The sequence below is a fragment of the Mandrillus leucophaeus genome, unplaced genomic scaffold (assembly GCF_000951045.1).
Source record: "Mandrillus leucophaeus isolate KB7577 unplaced genomic scaffold, Mleu.le_1.0 Scaffold51, whole genome shotgun sequence".
NCBI lineage: Eukaryota > Metazoa > Chordata > Mammalia > Primates > Cercopithecidae > Mandrillus > Mandrillus leucophaeus.
In genome coordinates this window covers 2,002,183-2,017,036 of record NW_012105475.1, presented here as the reverse complement: position 1 = coordinate 2,017,036, position 14,854 = coordinate 2,002,183, and the positions used below count along the sequence as shown (strand labels likewise).

At 39.9% G+C, this 14,854-nt stretch overlaps 1 protein-coding gene across 8 annotated transcripts in view; it reads right to left on the bottom strand.

Moving 5' to 3' along the window:
• Positions 1-14,854, bottom strand: part of DLGAP1 (discs, large (Drosophila) homolog-associated protein 1) — a 703,239-nt gene that overhangs the window by 295,960 nt on the left and 392,425 nt on the right. The gene's annotated exons all lie outside the window — the stretch shown is intronic.

Below are 14,854 nucleotides of genomic sequence, written 5' to 3'. Positions count from 1 at the left end.
CCTTCCTTCCCTCCCTCCCTCTCTCTCTTTCTTCTCTCTTTCTCTTTCTTTCTTCTCTCTCTCTCTCCCCCCCTCTCCCCCTACCTCTCTCTTTGTCTCTTTCTTTCTTTTTTGAGATGGGTTCTTACTCTGCTGCCCAGGAGTGCAGTGGCATGACCACAGCTCACTGCAGCTTCCAACTCCTGAGCTTAAACAATCCTCCTACCTCAGCTCCCATGTAGTTGGGACTACATGTAGGTGCAAGCCACTGCACCCATCCCTAGCATGATGTTTTCAAGGTTCATTCATGTTGTAGCGTGTATCAGTACTTCATTCCTTTGTATAGCTGAATAGTATTGCACTGTATGAATATATATAACAATCTGTCCATTCATCAGTTGATGGACAGTTGACTTGTTTTTATTTTTTGGCTATTATGAATAATGCTGTAATAAACAATCATGTAAAAGTTTTTGTGTCAGCACATAAAAATTTTATAGGAAAACATTTGAGATAAATGAGCAAGAAATTTTACATAGGGGGGTGGGACTTCTGGAATGACAGAGAGGAATTAGGTTAACATATTGGCAAAACTATGAAAATCAACCATTCCCGAACTAAGTAACCAAAGGCAGAGAACAAACAAACTCATTTATCCAAGAAAAACTACTGATTTTAGATAAAAACAATGGGGTCTTTGGAGATGTAACTTGGGGATATGCACATTCCCCTGCCCCCCAGGCTCTGGCACACTAGCTGTGAACAGATGGCAGCCTTGCAGCCAACAGAGGGGACACACCCTTTTGGAGTGCTGTTGAAACCACCATCTCCAGTGAACAGTTAATATTTTTACTGGTCTCACAGCTCCCCTCTAAGCGGATCCCGGGGCATTGGAACTATTTGATCTGATTGGAAGCTCTGTTCTGTGGAAAAGCCCTATCCCCAGGTTGTTATTGAAAACAATAGCCTGAAATGGTTAACATTGTAGCTATTTAAGGCTGCAGTTTCCCTTGGGGCACACAAGAACTTGATCCAAAATTTCAAAGAAATTATTGGCCAAAATTATTTACAGACTATTTTTATTTACAGACTCAGGGTCTAACTCAAAGCCACTTTCTGTCTGAAGCTCTCTCTAATGCCTGCACTCCAAATGAGTCTCTTTTTTGTCTACCCTCTCATGGTTGCTTTCTTGCACATCTATTATAAGCTTAACATGGATTATATTGAAGTCAGTTCTGCATGTTCATCTTAACCTGGAGGTGTGAAATTCTCAAGGGCAGGAATCACATGTCCTCCATAACATCCAGCATAAGCGTCATGCATAGTTGGATTAGTCATGCATATGATTCATGCGTATGTCTCATCCAGCATAAGCGTCATGCATAGTAGGATTGCAGATGCCCGACTTTCCTTCCTTTGTTCCAGATATTTGCATTGCCAGCCAGAGTCCTTTTTCAAATTTTACTCCTTTTGCAACAACACAGTTTTCCTTAAACGTTAATTTTCCTTCTATTTCTTAGGAGAGTAACTTCATAAAGGGATCCATTTCACCAACCAACGTGCCCCATCCGAAGAGCTCAGTTTACACACAGGGACAACTTCTAAAGTTTAAAATACAAATTAGAGGAACAAACTCCTATGGACCCCTTCTATATTCTTGTTCTTTCTCCACAAAGGTTTGACACGGGGGCATAAATGTCAGCATTATCTCTGGGAGACATTGCTATTGTGAAGAGCTGTAGACTTTCGTATCTCCTAGAAGCTCAGGGTTCAGGGTAGGGTGAAAGGGAGTTGAGAGAATAATCACGTGGATTCAGTTGATGCTGCAACTTATTGTTTGCTCCATCTATATTGCTCTGCCAAAAAAAAAAAAAAAAAACAACCAAAAAACAACCTCATTGGGTTGGGGATTTCTGAATGTTCAACACCGTTCAAAAGCCACAGTTTCACTATGCGCAAAGCCAAATGCTAGAGGCTGGGATAACCCATTTTAGTTATCAAGTTGGCTTTATCCAAAATGAAGGTATTGTCCTTTCCATAATAATTCATCAGATGTAGAAACTATCAACATAAAATGCAATTCTTTCAGTGTGCCAAATATGTTTATCTATCATATTTAGACTCTTGTGGCACTTGGAACTCAAACGTTCTTTCCTCAATTATCAAGGCTGTGCAACATTAGATTTAAAGCAATACAAAATGAATGCCGACTATACATGATGCTTATGCTGGATGTTATGGAGGACATGTGATTCCTGCCCTTGAGAATTTCACACCTCCAGGTTAAGATGAACATGCAGAACTGACTTCAATATAATCCATGTTAAGCTTATAATAGATGTGCAAGAAAGCAACCATGAGAGGGTAGACAAAGAAGAGACTCATTTGGAGTGCAGGCATTAGGGAGAGCTTCAGACAGAAAGTGGCTTTGAGTTAGACCCTGAGTGGTAAGACGGTCATCAGGTAAAAGTGAGTCAGACACAGTCATTCCAGATCCAGGGAGCTGCAAGGGCAAAAGCCTGGAGGCAGAGGTACAGGCAGCGGCTGGGACGCCTGACACTCAGGCTGCCGGCATATCCAGGGCTGAGCCTGTTCTGGTCAGAGGCCTATTGAAGTGTGGTGTAATGCTCTGCTGGTGAGTTTCTTCATCAAGACATGGCCTTCCCGAGGGCAGTGACCATGGTTGGCATCATAGGAATACATCGTTGTATTCCCCAATGTCAGCAAAGTGTCCGACATGTATTAGGCCTCCTTATACGTTTATTATACAAGTGTGTGTGGCGCAGGGGTGGTAGGTTGTGAAGCCTGGCCAAGACACGGTGACAAGATGCCCAGTGAGACTGTGATGAGGGCCTGGAGAAAATCAGGGAACTGTGGAAGGAAGACAGGAGGAGTGGCATAGGGCCAATCCAAGAAGAAGCAGTTGAAAGGACAGATCTGCTGAGCTCTGCTCCTGGGTGACAGGAGGCAAGTGACGACACCTTTTACCTGGTATCTACAGTGCAGTCAGGCCCAGGGGAATTAGTTTCTTTTTTTGGGAGCAGTAAGGAAATAATCTATCTTAATACTTCACTGTTCCTAGCAGAGTTTTATTGCCAGCTGGCGGGGGATACAGCAGGCAGTACAGAAAGAATTGTTTCCAAAGCATGCCGGGCAGGAGTTCTGGGCTACGGCCTGCTTTCGTGATTGCGGGAGGTCTGTGTGAGAATGCAGTGCATACACATTTGGGCAAATCACTGTCCAGAACGGAACAGCAACTAAAGCTAAGTGGGGCACCTCCTCCTTCTGGTCCAGGGCTGCCAGTTTTATAAAAACAATACTTATGCATTGCCTCAAAATAACTCCTGCAATTACCTTCGCTTAATTTCCATTTGTGGAGGACCAAATTGATCGCCACATCAATTACAACAATCCAGAGAAAAATGTGATTTTCTGTGGGGGGTGGTTCCCTTTAGCATAAATAGTTTTACAGCGGGAAGTTTGTGTTGGTGGATTTGGCACTTCAATTCGTTGAACCTTGGTTCATCAGTCTCAGTTTTGGTTGGGCCCATGGCACTGTGCAAGCCACAGCTTCCTCTTTAAAAGAGAGCTAACAATATCCACCTTATGGAATTGTGTGAATTTACTGCATAATAAACATCTGTCTGTTTCTGTCTTTCTCGTGCTCCCCCTTCATTGTGGCAAAATACACATAATATAAAATCCACTGAATTCACCATTTTAGGGGTACAGTTCGGTGGCATTAAGGATAGTCACATTTTTGCACAACCACTGCCACTGTCCATCTCCGAAAGTTTTTTCTTATCCCAAACTGAGACTCTGTACCCATTAGACACTAACTCCCCATTTCCCTCCCTCCCCCTTAGCAACCAACATTCTACTTTTTGTATCTATGAAATTGGTCACTCTAGGTACCTCATATAAGTGGAATCATACAAAATTTGTCCTTTTGTGACTGTCTCATATTTCTCTTGGCATAGTGTCTTCAAGGTTCATCCACATTGTCGTGTGTGACAGGATTTCCTTCCTCCAAGGCTGAATCATACTGTATTGAATGTGATGTGGTTTATCCATTCCGCCATAGATGAACTTGGTTATTGTGAATAATGCTGCAATGAGTATGAGTGTAGAAATATCTGTTTCAGTCCCTTTCTTTTTTTTTTTTTTTTTATAAGACGGAGTCTCACACTATTGCCCAGGCTGGAGTGCATCTCGGCTCACTGCAACCTCTGCCTCCCAGGTTCAAGCTATTTTCCTGCTTCAGCCTCCTGAGTAGCTGGGATTATAGGCACGTGACACCACGCCGGGCTAATTTTTCTATTTTTAGTAGAGACAGGGTTTCACCACGTTGGCTAGGCTGGTCTCGAACTCCTGACCTCGTGATCTGCCAGCCTCAGCCTCCCAAAGTGCTAGGATTACAGGCGTGAGCCACCGTGCCCGGCCTCAGTCCCTGCTTTCAATTTTTTCAGGTGTATACCCAGAAGTAGGAATCTCTCCTTAACAGAAGAACTTAATCTTTTCTATTTCATTTCTCAGTAATTTTGCTACCAACATTTGGGGACCAACATAATAAAAACAAACCATCATTTCCCGCACCCTGAGAAGGCACTTTGTTGATACTTCAGTGCCAGTTTTAAGGATGTTAAATAACATAGTAGTACTTCAAGGACTATTATGGCCATGGCTGAAAATAGAAAAATGATAGTTCTATTAGTTGGTGAAAAACAATAATAGAATTAAAACTCAGTATAATATCGTTGAGAATTCATTGTATTGCCAAGATTAAGGCATCCAGAAAAACAATTTCTTAAGCAGTTAGAGATTGCTGAAAGACTGTTGACAACAGTATCAGTTTATGAACCAGCAAGAAAAGAAATAACTTTATCACTAAGGAAGACGTAATGACAGTTTAAATTGTACCAGGCAGTAAAAAGCCCACAATGATAATTCTTAGGAAGCGATGGAAGTATGACCTGCATGCTGCTTTGAGCTGAATGCAATGTGTTTCTTTCAACTTTAAGAGCAGATGTACTTACACAGATGTAAGCTGACACTGACAAATCGGCGCAGTTAAAGCTAGTGTAAAAGTATTTTGATAGATTTTTTTTTTCACAAATTGCTTCATATTCTGACTTCACTTTAGGAATTACAAGAGCAACTAAAGAGAGACTCTTAAATTATTATTTTAATGTTGGTTTTCTTCTCATCTCTATTGTCAAATGCTCTATGTCTATCTAAACTCACTGTCGGCTTGCTGAAAGGTCACAAAAAACGTATTCCTTCTATGTAATGGCCTTCAGTGGTTCTGAAAACAGCAATCATGTTATCTGCCAAGCCTTCCTTTCTTTAGGTGACATGACCCTCTATTCCTCTCATGTCAACATTCCCAGGCTCTCCATAATCTTGATGACTCTTTTCTAAAGGCAGCTAAATTGTGAATTTCTCTTTGACAACAAGGCACCCCGAATGATACTCCACCTTTCAAATGTGGCTGACAAGTGAGGAATACAGAATGGCCATTATCATTCTGCAGGAAATCCTGCTGGGATGCAGCCTGGGAAAGCTTTGGATTGCATGGTGTGATGGTCAACTTGATTGGATTGAAGGATGCAAAGTATTGTTTCTGGGTGTGTCTGTGAGGGTGTTGCCAAAGGAGATTAACATTAGAGTCAGTGGACTGGGAAAGGCAGACCCACCCTTAATCTGGGTGGGCACCATCTGATCTGCTGCCGGCACAGCCAGAATAAAAGCAGACAGAAGAACGTGGAAAGACTAGACTGGCTTAGTCTTCCACCCTGTATCTTTCTCCTGTGCTGGCTGCTTCCTGCCCTTGAACGTCGGACTCCACGTTCTTCATCCTGGGACTCTTGGGCCTTCAACCACAGACTGCAGGCTGCACTGTTGGCTTCCCTACTTTTAAGATTTTGGGGGTTGGATTGTCTTCCTTGCTCCTCAGCGTGCAGACAGTTTGTTGTGGGACTTTACCTTGTGATCATGCGAGTCAATACTCTTTAATAAACTCCCCTGCATATATACATCTATCCTATTAGTTCTGTCCCTCTAGAGAACCCTGACTAATACACATGGCCTATAATCTCATTTTTGACTTCTGGTAAGCTCTTTTTGGGTGACTTTTAGATCTTCTTTATATCAAATGATGTTAAATCATCCCAAATTTTGATCCTTTGCTTCAGTTAAAGGGAAATGAAAGGCCTATCCTTTTATTTTTTATTTTTTTTTTAGATGGAGTTTCGCTCTTATTGCCCAGGCTGGAGTGCAATGGCGTGATCTCATCTCAGTGCAACCTCCACCTCCCAGGTACAAGCAGTTCTCCTGTCTCAGCCTCCCAAGTAGCTCAGATTACAGGCATGCGCCATCAGGCTTTTTTTTTTGTATTTAGTACAGATGGGATTTCACCACGTTAGTCAGGCTGGTTGCGAACTACTGACCTTGGGTGATTCACCTGCCTTGGCTTCCCAAAGTGCTGGGATCACAGGTGTGCGGCACTGCACCTGACCTATCCTGTCGTTCGTATGCAATACATGCATGTATCACCTATTCTTGCCAGTTATGTGTATCAGCAAATGTGATGAGGAAAGCAAAAATAACAAAACCACAATTTACTGAGTGTTACATGGCCCTATGCATTTAAGTGCTTTACCTACAGTGTCTTATTTATCACATCAGTATTAAGGATTATTATAACAATTATGAAGTATTATTATACCTATTTTATAATGAAGAAGCTGAAGCTGACAAGTTTGTAAACTCAAAATTGAAAGCTGGTTCTAACTTCTGTAGTCTTAACCATCCCGTACCTTCCCATAAGCATGTCATCTATATCCTTACCCAAACACTAGCAAATTATTCACAAGGACTGGGCAAATCAGTAATCTCCTTTGGTAACACTAGTGATCAGTGAGTTGGCTCAGTCCATTAATAATGCAGCCTGTACTGAAAAGCCGATTAACCAACTACATATGTTCCTATTACCCAGGCCTCTTGTTTGTTTGTCTTTCCTGCAAGGTAGTTGTGATCTACTGTTTCAAATGCTATCCTAAGTACAGTTACATTCCTCTGATACATCTCTCTCAGCTAAGACAAAGAGGGAAATATGGGTAGTTCTATATACCCCTTGTTAACATATCTATGCGGTTTTCCTATTTTCTACATCACCCCAAACCAACTATTTTAAAGTTGATTTTAGAATTTTGCAAGACTCATATGAAGGTAAGTATTTGCAGTCTTAAAAAATCTTCCTTTGGGAAAGCGAGATGACATTTACTGTTTTCCTGGTACATTCCTCATGGTTCCCAAATTATCACCAATAGTAATTCCGCAATCATATCTGAGTTCCTTCAGATGGAAACAAATTTTCATGGCTTTATATGACTCCTTATTTGCGGCAGTTACCTGGTTTTGGTTCTAGGTTGAGCTTATGTAAGTGGTGTCAACTTTGTCAGCTTGGAATTGGGCAGGAGATGAGAATCAGGGGCTATAGGGAAGAAAGGGGGTGGGAAAAGCAACCTTAGCAGATGCCAGAGGTGTAGTTGAGTCTGGGCACAGCCTCAATTTTGTTTGTGTGCATGGCTGTGTTTGTTGTATCTGTTCATGTAGGTGGTGGATGAACATTCCCTGGCTGCTTTGGAAGGCTCAGAATCTCCATGCACACTTGCAAACTTTTTTTTTTTTTTTTTTTTTTTTTTTGAGACGGAGTCTCGCTCTGTCGCCAGGCTGGAGTGCAGTGGCGCGATCTCCGCTCACTGCAAGCTCCGCCTCCCAGGTTCACGCGATTCTCCTGCCTCAATCTCCCGAGTAGCTGGGACTACAGGTGCCCGCCACCACGCCCGATTAAATTTTGGATTTTTAGTAGAGACGGGGTTTCACCGTGTTAGCCAGGATGGTCTTCATCTGACCTCATGATCTGCCCACCTCGGTCTCCCAAAGTGCTGGGATTACAGGCGTGTGCCACCGTGCCTGGCCCCACACTTGCGTGCTTTTAAGATTGTTACACTTCATTTAAACTGGTAAAATGATGATGTCATTAGATTCTGATAAATTATAATACCTACAGCCACCCTTAAAAATCTGTACAAAGAGACATACTCGGGTGTGGTGACTCATGCCTGTAATCCCAGCACTTTGGGAAGCCGAGGCAGGTGGATCACTTGAGGTCAGGAGTTCGAGACCAGCCTGGCCAACATGGTGAAACCTCATCTCTAGTAAAAATACAAAAATATTAGCCAGGGGTGGTGATGGGTGCCTGTAATCACAGCTACTCAGGAGGCTGAGACAAGAGAATGCTTGAACCTGGGAGGCAGAGGTTGTAGTGAGCTGAGATCACGCCATTGCACTCCAGCCTGGGCAACAAGAGCAAAACTCTGTCTCAAAAGGAAAAAAACGAAAGAGATACACTAAAAAAACACTACAAATAAAAATAGAGTCCTGAAAAAATTAAGTATCACATTGGAAGGTGGGAAAAAGAAAATAGGGAAACAATAGACACAATAAACGGAAAACAAAATAAAAAATGGCAGACGTAAGCCCTAACATATCAATAATTCTGTTAAATGTAAATAGCCTACATACATCAATTAAAAGGCAGAGATTTCCAGAGTGATTAAAAAAATGTCTATAAGACAGTCACTTCAAATATAACAATGTAGGCAAGTTGAAAGCAAAAGGATGGAAAATTTATATCCTGCAAACATGAATTAAAGGAAAATAGGAGTTGCTCTATTAGTATCAGATAACATACACTACAAAGTAAAAAAGTCAGAGATAGGGAAGTACATTATATAATGATATATCATGGGTTAATTCATCAGGAAGACATAGCATTCTTAGATGTTTATGCAGCAAACAACAGCATGTTTATGCTAAAAAAATACTGAATGAAAAAACTAATAGAACTGAAAGAAGAAATAGAAAAATTCACAATTATAGTTGGAGACCGCAGTTACTACCTCCCCAAAATTGACAGAACTAGACGGAAAGTCAGCAAGGATAGAGAAGAAGTCAACAACTCCATAAACCAATAGAATCAAACAGACATTAGAGAACGCTCTACCCAAGAACAGCGGAATACTCATTCTTTCCAAGTGCCCATGGAACATATACCAAGATAGTCCATATTTGGGGCCATAAAAAAAACCTCAACAAACTTGAAAGAACTGAAATATACATAGTGTGTTCTACAACCACAATGGAATCAAATGAAAAATCAGTAACAGAAAGATGACAAGATCATCTTTAAACATGTGGAAATTAAACAACGCAAAGCTTAATAAGCCATAGATAAAAGAGGAAATCTCAAGGGAAATAAACAAATAACGCTGAACTCGAAGACAATTAAAACAAGCATACTAAAAGTTTTGAGACATAGCTAAAGCAGTGTTGAGAGGGAAATGTATAGCACTAAATGTATATGTTAGAAAAGAAGAAAAGTCTCAAATCAATAATTAAGCTTTTCCTGATGAACCTAAAAAAAGATCAGAATAAACTCAAAACAAGCAGAAAAACAATCTGAAAGATCAATTAAATATTTGATAAGAATCAAAGCTCTTCTTTGAAAAGGTCAATAAAATTGACAATCTTTTCACAAGCCTAACAAAGAATAAAAGAGAAAAGACACTAATGATCCATATCAGGAATGAAATGGAATATCACTAGAGATTCTGCAGGTATAAAGGGATACTATGAGCAACTGTACACTTGTAAACTTGGCAATGTAGATGGAATGAACCAATTACTTGTAAAACAAAAATTACCACAATTCACCTAATTTTAAACAGATAATAGACATGTAATTCTTAAGGATATTGAATTTGTAATTTAAAAGTTCCTCAAAAAGAAATCTCCAGGTCCAGATGGTTTCACAGGAGGATGTCATCGACTTCTAAAGAAAAACCAAAACCAATTATACACAATCTTTTCCAGAAAATAGAAGAGAAGTGAACATTCCCATTATAAAATGAATTTTTATAAAGCTAGTATTACCCTAATATCAAAAGCAGAAAAAGACAGTACAAAAAAAGAAAACTATAGATCTCATGAATAAAGACACAAATCATCTTATCAAAACATTGGCAGATAGAATTCATATATAAAGAATTATACACCATGACCAAGTGGAATTTACTCCACTTGGATGGGATATTCCACTTTCAGAAATTCAAGGCCTATTCCATATCTGAACATCAGTGTAATCTATTAATACCATATTAAGAGGCTAAGGAAAAAAATGATATGACCCTATCAACTGATGCAGAAAATGCATGTGACAAAAGTCAATGTTCATTCATGATTAAAAGTCTAAGAAGAATAGAAATAAGAGGGAATTTCTTCAATTTGATAAGGAACATCTAAAAAGATCTACAGCTAATGATATACTTAAAGAGAGACAGAATGTTTTCCCAAGATCATGAACAAGACACAGATTTCCACTCTTATCATGCTTATTCAAAAGTTCTGGAAATTCTAGCCAGTATAGCAAGGAAATAAAAGGCATAGAGTTGGAAAGGAACCTAGTTCTCCTAGGCGCAAAACCACCACTTAGTTCAAAACTGTCCCTGTTCTGTCTTGTCATCTGTTTGCAGATGACATTATTGCTTACAAAGGAAATCCCAAGAACTTAACAAAAAAACTTCTGGAACTAAGTGAATTCAGCAAAGTCACAGAATATAAGGCTAATATACAAAAATCAGTTGTATTTCTCTATGTAGTCATGAACAGCTGGACACAGAAATTAAAAATCCAACAACATTTACAATTGCTTAGAAAATAAAAAGCGTAAATCTAACAAAATATGTTCAGGTCTGGTGAGCTGAAAAGTACACGACACTGATGAAATAAATAAAGGATGATTTTAATAAATGGAGACACATATCATGTTTATGAGTTGTATAACACGAGTTGTATCATGTTTATGACATTTCTACTCAAAATAGTACAAATGTCAATTCTCCCCCAAATTGATATGTAGGTTTAATGCAATTCTTGTCAAAATCTCATAAAGATTTTTGTAGATATAGCCAAGGTTTTTAAAAAATTTATATGGAAAGTCAAAGGAACAAGAATAGCTAAAACAATTTTGAAAAAGGAGAATGAAGTGGGAGGACTCACCCTATTCAAAGACTTACTGTATAGCTACAATGATCTAGACTGTGTGGTATTGGTGAAAGGGTAGGCACATAGATCAATGAAACAGAATGGAGAATCAAGAAACAGACCCCACAAACCTCCCTAACCGATTACTGACAAAAGTGCAAAAGCAATTCAATAGGGGAAAGATGGCCTTTTTAATAAATGGTGCTGGAGCAATTGGACATCCACAGGCAAAAAGACATGAGTTTCACACCTTATGCAAACTTAAAATTGATCAAGGTTAATGTAAAATATGAAACTATAAAACTTTACAAAAAAAATTGAAGAAAATCTCTGGGATTCTAAGCTAGGCAAAGAGTTCTTAGAATTGACCTAAAAGAATGATTCATAAAGTGAAAACCTGATAAATTAGATTTAATCAGAATTAAAAACTTCAGCTCTGTGAAATACCCGATTAAGAAGATGAAAAGATAAGCTAGAAATTGGGTGAAGATATTTGAAAATCACATATCTGACAAAGGATTAGTATCTAATGTAAATAAAGTACTTTCAAAACCCAACAGTAAAAAACAAGCAATCCAATTAGATAATGCGCAAAACTCATGAAGAAACATTTCACAGATAAACCCAGGAGAAGAGTTCAACATCATTAGTCATTAAGGAAATGAAAATTAAGTTCACAATAAGATAGTACTCCACTCCTATCATAATGACTAAAACAAAACATAATGACAACAGCAAATGTTGGTCAGGATTCAACGAAAAGGGATCACTCACACATTACTGGTAGGAATGTAACATGGTACAACCACTTTGTAAAACAGTTTGATGGTTTGTCTAAAACCTGAATATGCAACTACTATATGACCCAAGAATTATACTCCTGGGAATCTGTCTTAGAGAAATGAAGCCTATGTTCACTCAGAAACCTTTACAGGAATGGTTACAGCAGCTTTATTTATAATTGCCCCAAACTGCATACAACCAGGATATCCTTCAAGGAATGAATGATTAAACTGTAGTACATCCATGAAATACTTCTCAGCAACTGCCTGGATGAATTTCCAGAGAACTATGCTGAATGAAGAAAGCCAGTCTTAGGTTACATACTGTATGATTCCATTCATGTAAAATGACAGATTTACAGAAACGGAGAACAGACTGGTGATTGCGAGGGGTAAAGAAAGTGGTGGGGTTGGGAGGCAAGTGGGTGTGGCTATAAAAGGGCAACATGAGGGACCCTTGCGGTGATGGAGATGTTTGTATCTTGACTATCAATGTCAATATCCTCTTTGTGATATTGTTCTACAGTTTTTTGAAATGTTACCATGGTGGGCAGCGGGGAAACTGGGTATAAGGTGCATGAGATCTCTCTGTACTATTTTTACAACTACATGTTAATCTACAATTATCACAAAATAATTTGAATCTCAAAATAAAATTTTAATTATAAAAAGAATCCCATCTTCAGACAATGAATGAGTTAGGATGCAGGAAAAACTAATAGTGTGGTCCACCTAGCTCAAAGCTGGACATTGGAACTGAGTTTGTGCCTAACCAAGTAGAACCAAGTTAGTCTCCAAATTTTTAAACGTCTGCCATGATGAACCAGGGTCTGTGTGTGTGGCAGTGCGAAAAACACACTTGAAGAATGTACTCTTGGGTGGACTTGGGACCTGGTTGGAGACAGGCACTACTATGTATAAGGCCTGCATCTTCCATTTTCCCTGGCCTGATAGGTCAGTGCTGTCATTGTGGGAGAGGGAAGGAAGGCAGGAGAAGGGAGGTGGTGGAATTCTCCTCATTCTTCTCTGAATCTCTAGAAATTCAGGTAGTTCTTAATGACCAGACATATGTCCTGAATATTGCCCCTGCCTTACCCCCACCTCCCTGGCTACTGCAAACTCCTGATAGTCACCCTGCTGCCACAATTAAGGCAAAAAAGACTGGAGGTGGCCAAAGGAAAAGGCATTTAAAATACGTTTTGATGTGCCATGAAACAAACATGAATGCCCTTTCATTTCCTATGCTTTACATGGGCTTTAGCTGTAGAAAGGCAACAGTTCTGAAATTTATACTTAGAGAAAATAACCACTCATTCATCTGAACAAACACATAAAAGGTTTCCAGGAAATGTGAAGAATCATTAACTTCACAGATTGTGAACAGAAAGTATAATTGCATACACTATAAGGCAGAAACATATTTGAAAGCATTTGTGAGTGAAATGGAAACATGCCCCATCAACCCATTATCACCAGAATCACATAGTATTTAAAAGGCCACATGTACTCTGACTAAATCAATTAGGTACAAAGACAAATAATTAGTAGTGTTGGTAGTCAAAAGCTTTTCCAGATAGGTGTTTAGGTGTTGGAAAGATGACTTCTACCCACTTTTATTACCTTTATGCCATAGTAAATTATACTAATTTCTTATGCCTTGGGTGAGAGAATGGAAAGATAATATTCCCCGTATTGAGGATGGTTTAACTTTTCTATAGAGAAGCACCGAACAATCACTAACACATAAAAAGGGATAAAAACCTTCTGGTCAAAATGTACTCTGTTATGCTAGCAATATAAGCGATTTGACACATTCTGTTGTGGAAACTCCCAAGCTTCCAAGATTCCGATAAGGAACGTGTATGAAACACGAGCTCAGTGAAGCAAGGAGATTAGACAATAAATAAACAAAGCTTCCCTTTCACAAGCCGCGGTCCCACAGCTGAGACTCCGCTCGTGTGCTTCCCTCTTCTAACCCCTGGCTCTTGTTCTTCCCTTCCTCTTTTCTGGGTCTTTATTAATTGGGCTTTGTGTCTCTTGTAATGAAAAAGGCACTTATGCTCCGTCCTACTCCTTCCTGCGCCCCCATGGAAGGATGATGGGGATAATGGCGTGGGTCCAAGGGAGCAGAGAGTGCGTCTGTGTTTCCATGGAGACGCGCTCGGCCCGGGGGCGGCTAGCGGCGTCAGTCCCGGGGAGGACCGGCAGGGGGTGGTCGAGGCTGAGGACTGCGCAGGACCGCCCGGGCAGGACGTGCAGTGTGTATTGCAGGACTTACATAATGCTACTTTCCAAGCCAGGGTGCCTTCTAGGAAATCCTCAGCGATTTGCTCATTCAAGGTTTTAAAAGTTTGCCGTTGGCGACTTAATGAAAGAATCAAAAGGATGTTAGGGGCCTGGATTGCTGTTATCTTCTTTCAAAGGCTCTCCTTCAACGGATAAAAAATTAAGGCTCAGAGCAGCTCTGGCTCTAACTAGCTAGTTAGTGGCAGAGCTGACGCTGGAACTGAGGTCTACTAACGGCCCGCCCTGGCTCTTAAAAAAAATCCATGTGGTCACTGCCAGCTTTTATTTACAAGATAAATTTCTAATGCTGAAAGAACGTTCTCTCCTCTCCTGGCCCCTTCTGAGTTCGCATTTCTGTGGCTTAAGCTGCAAGTGGTGAAGCTTATTTCGGGAACAGGAGCACAAATTTAAAATACAATAGAATTATGAATAGATTGCAATATTTGACTATTTTGTAACAACTATAGACTCTGATGGTAAAAACAGTTAAAAACTCTTTCTTTCTTTCTTTCTTTCTTTCTCTCTCTCTCTTCCTTTCTCTCCCCTCCCTTCCTCCCTCCCTCCTTTCCTTCCTTCCTTCCTTCCTTCCTTCCTTCCTTCCTTCCTTCCTCTTTCTTTCTTTCTTTTCTTTCCTTTCCTTCTTTCCTGGAGTTCTTAATGAGCTCCTTGTGTGTTCTTTCTTTGTTGTCTAGTGTAGC